The sequence below is a fragment of the Penaeus japonicus genome, unplaced genomic scaffold, assembly GCF_977035675.1.
Source record: "Penaeus japonicus unplaced genomic scaffold, GWHDUDI00000001_assembly GWHDUDI00000019, whole genome shotgun sequence".
NCBI classification, from domain to species: domain Eukaryota; kingdom Metazoa; phylum Arthropoda; class Malacostraca; order Decapoda; family Penaeidae; genus Penaeus; species Penaeus japonicus.
In genome coordinates, this window is record NW_028234421.1 from 4,211,584 (window position 1) to 4,216,583 (window position 5,000).

Here is a 5,000-nt window from a genome sequence, read left to right on the forward strand (position 1 = left end):
GATAAAGTATACACTTTACAAATTGGATTATTGACATTGCAATTTAATAAGGCCGCTAAGTCATGTGATCGACTCGAGAAGGGTTTGTAATCAACGAGGGTGAGAGGTCTCGAAGCAAAGCAAGTCTGTATACAGAACAAACAGACACTAGTTTTACAAACAAAAGAAATATCAAAAGATCATCGTATATACACAATTGCTGATGGCTTAATCTTAAAGCTGCTGAAACTGGATATAATAATTGAAGCAAATAAACCAGCTGCAATATGCGTAACTGATTCCAGACTGGACAACTCCATAGAATATAAGATATTTGGATTCAAAGATTATAATATTTGGAGAGATGATAGATAAAATGGATACGGAGGGGAGGGGGGGTGTTAGAATATCAGCAAAAAAAAAAAAAAAAAAGGAGTTGCTATGTAGTTATTAGAAATATTACAATAGTCACAATAGTGGAATTAAGGACAAACGAAGTGAAAACAAATGGAGTAAACCTAAATATTACAAAAGTTTGCGTGCTATCTCATGCACCATCATGCACTATTTCATGAAATACGACAGAACAAGATAAAAAAAATAATAATAATAAATCTGTTATTAGGGGATTTTAATAGAACATTTAACTAGGAAAGTATAGATTCGTGGAGTGAAAATATACTAGAAATCAATAGCGCTTACTGTCTTTTCCTAAATGTGACAGAACATGCTAAGGAGAGAAGGCTGCCTCGGCCCTCAATGATTGATTTAACATCTACAAGACATGAAGATGATATAAAGAATGAAGAGTACTGCCCTTCACAACTGCCATGAACTAATGAAACTAAAATGCTGTTTATCACAGGAAAAAAATAATTAAGGGGAATAAAAAAATGAAGAGGTACAATTACAGGAGAGGAAATCTTAGGAATTTAAAACACCACTTTGAAGACTTTGCAACGAAGGGTATAAACGAACACTTGAACATTACATGAGGTATGCAGAGTTATGCAGAGTTATGTAATTATTTCATAACATCAACTGTACTAGAAGATGTACTTATGCTATATCCGAAATTCGGTATATGATACCCTATTACAACATTTATCAAATGTCTATTCACAGTTGGTATACTATAGAATATAATCATGTTATTACCTTAATTTGTAATACAATGTTAGCAACAATGTCATGACTCTACATCAACGTATCAAAGCTTGCCCATGCCTGTGCAGTTAGCCAGGGTGGTAAATAAAGATCTAAACTAACTAAACTAGGAAACATTTAAAGATGAAAACATAGACATACAATACGCAAAATTTTGCACAATTTATGAATAAGCATTAACAAAATTTAAAGCCAAAACGAAAAAAAGACCAAAGATGGTTAAATGAAAAATGCAAGAAAGGGAGAGACAAGAAGCACCTCCCATGAAAAGGTTCAGAAGACACAGGTCTCAAATAGCATATGAACGAAACAAAGTAAGAAGAAATGAGTATACTCAAACCATGCGTAAAGCAAAGACTGACTTTGAAAGGAACATAACTGATGAATATACCAATGAAACTAAGCTCTTCTATAATAACATAAACAGAAAAACTTAAAGTATATATCTAATTGTCACCGTCGAAGACAATAACATTTTTACTAAAGATGAAGAAATGTTTGAAATCCAAAGCGAAAAGTTACAGTCAGTATTTGTTCAGGACACCCACTTTGAACTAGAGAGAACCTTACGGACAATAATCATTACATCAAGAAAGCCACGGTCCAAAGAGAGCGAGATAAATGATCTGATAAAGGGATTAGACAAACCAAAATCGGAAGGATCAGGTGAGTGCCATAACTGGATTCTAAGGGGAATGTTCTGAACAACTTTGTACACCATTAATCTCAGTTAAGCAAGGTAAAATAACCGAACGTATGGAAACTAGCAAACTTTACACCATCATATAAGAATAGTAACCGGGAAAACCCCTTAAACCAGATTCGCTGAGTAAAGTAATATATAAACTGCCCAGGAAACAATGGTTCGAACTACTTGAAAAAAAAAAAAAAAAAAAAAAAAAAAAAAAAAAAAAAAAAAAAATATATATATATATATATATATATATATATATATATATATATATATAAAAGTATGGTTTCAGGAAAGGGAGGTCACATGCAACAAATCTCTAAGATACTGCAAGAGAGAGCAGGATGGGTAGATTGTATATACTTTGCCACACAGTAGATGAACTTGAAAATCGAAGCTAAAGGAAAACTCCTTGAGGGGAAGAAATATTGTGTACTAAAAAGACAAAATAAACACAGTAATTAGAGGAAAACACTCTACAAGGAGACAAGTAAATAGCGGAGTACCCCAAGGAACAGTCTTTGCACCGATTATGTTTATTATTTTCATCAATGATTTCGGGTCAAACATCAATCCCTATAGCTATCAGAAAATGTTCTCAGACTGCGCAAAAATACAATGAAGGATAATAAACGAAAAATCATGCCAATGCCACATATACATCTATCTATCTATCTATATCTATATCTATCTATCTATATATATATATATATATATATATATATATATATATATATATATACCTGGAAGATGGAATTCAACACCAGTCAATACCATGTAATTAGGTTCGGGAAGAGAAATTCGAACCCTGTACCAATAAGAGTGACGGAGACTCAACGGATCAAGAAAAAGACCTTGGAATAATCGTAAACACCAATTTAATTCCAGACGATCACAGAAATGAAAAAAAAAATCATAAAACGTTATATATATATATATATATATATATATATATATATATATATATATATATATACATATGTGTGTGAGTGTGTGTGTGTGTGTGTGTGTGTGTGTATGTGCACGCAGTCATTAGGTGTTCCTTGACAATTATATTCTCCTAGCCATCCATAATAACAAATCTATTCATTAAATTTTCCACTGTTCCTTGAAGATATGATGCAATTTTATTCTAATTTTCATTCCACTTTTCTTATCGCTTATCGCATGACATTCTGCACAATGAACAAACTCTTATCTCACCCTCGTTACATCAAGCCTGCATGTCTGTATGTGTGTATGCATGTGTGTGTGTATGACAATGACTTAATTCCTTATCACAATGCTTTGCTAACATTCTTTAAAACTTCCTTCCTGGAAATCTTAATAAAGAAAAAAAAAAGAAAAAAAAAATTCTATTTTACATAACACTGAATCTCGTCTTTTTTTTCTCGTCTGCCAACGCAATCAATTTTCCTCGCGTTACGAAACAGAAGAACACTGAACTCGAGCTGTGTCTTTAGCAACACACACACACACACACACATACACACGCACACACACACACAAAAAAAAAAAAAAAAAAAAAAAAAAAAAAAAAAAAAAAAAAAAAAAAAAAAAAAATTACACGTCCATGGCTAAGACGACATAAAACCTCCCTGATGTCTTCATATCTAATCCATCTCGAACGACTGGGACAAAGGCCCTCTTTCTTACCTTTTCATAATCAGTGCCCATTCTTGCTAGATCTGATAATCTTCATGGACTGGCACTCCTTTGGCTCCTCCTCGGCTGCTATTCCTCTTAATTACGTAATTAGGATGTGTTTATTAAGAGAGTATATACATATATAAGTGTTATCGTCGTGGTTATGTACTTAAGGCTTGCATTATTTAGCGTAGTATGTACTGAGGAAAAAGCTCTTGGAATATCATTAATTTGGTCAGATCGAATCTTTTCGTTTGATTATATTATTATCATTATTGACTTTGATACTGTTTTTGTTATCCTTACCATCATTATTGCTGTTATTATCATCGTTATTATTCGTTTCATTATTGTTTTTATTATCATTATAACTTTACTAATATTACTTCATAATCTTGTTCATATGTATTAAAATGATCATTATTGCTGTTATTGACATGATTATCATTATTACTGATATCATTATAATCATAATCATTATTACCATAATCATTTTTATCGTTATTATCATCATGATCATTATTATCATTGTTATCATTATGTTAATAACTATCATTCTTGTCACTAGAATCATGCTTATTACCATCAAAATATCTTTATCATCATCATTATGATTTTTCTTATCATCATTACCATCACTACCATTATTATTGTTATTACTATCCTTATCATTATCATCATCATAATTGTTGTTAGCTTTATCAATACGTATCTTCCTCGTCCAATCAAGTAATATACATACACTTCTTTTACTTAAGGATTAGTGAAAAAACAAAAACAAACAAACATAAAGCTTGCTAACAATCACGAAACAAAACAGAGACGTACTTATCTTAACAAAAAAGAAAAAGAAAAAAATGAAATGTGGTATCGATGACCGTAGACAGGTATACATATTAGTATAGTTATGGTTTACGTTGTGATGAGGTAACACATATAGTTTTTTGATTGTCATCTATACTTATTTGTATTACGTGGCAAGTGTCTACAGTCCACCTTGGAGCTACATCAAGGTTCACCAGTTGGGACCTGTTGCTCTATGACATGTCTGTCATACCAAACTACGTCGTAAAAAAAGATATATATATATATATATATATATATATATATATACAAATATATATATATATATATATATATATATATATATATATATATATATGTATATATGTGTATATATGTATATATATATATGCATATGTATATATATATATATATACATAAATATATATATATATATATATATATATATATATATATATATATATATATATATATATATATATAAACTGATTAATTACTAAAATTATATGTTTGATAGCTTATAATCTAAAACGAAGACTATTGATATATCAGTAGGCTGAGTGCTCCACAGGGAACAAACTGCAGCAATACTTTCTCAAAATATCAGTACAATAAAAATGTCCTCTAACCTCCATATTATTAACTGAATATTAGATCTAAAAGTAAAAAGACAAGGTCGGTTATTAACTCACAACAAAACAACAACAACAAA

At 30.6% G+C, this 5,000-nt stretch overlaps 2 protein-coding genes across 2 annotated transcripts in view; one reads left to right on the forward strand and one right to left on the reverse strand.

Moving 5' to 3' along the window:
• Positions 1 to 5,000, forward strand: part of LOC122262352 (fucose mutarotase) — a 373,955-nt gene that overhangs the window by 257,403 nt on the left and 111,552 nt on the right. The window lies entirely within an intron of this gene.
• Positions 1 to 5,000, reverse strand: part of LOC147469743 (uncharacterized) — a 16,789-nt gene that overhangs the window by 725 nt on the left and 11,064 nt on the right. The gene's annotated exons all lie outside the window — the stretch shown is intronic.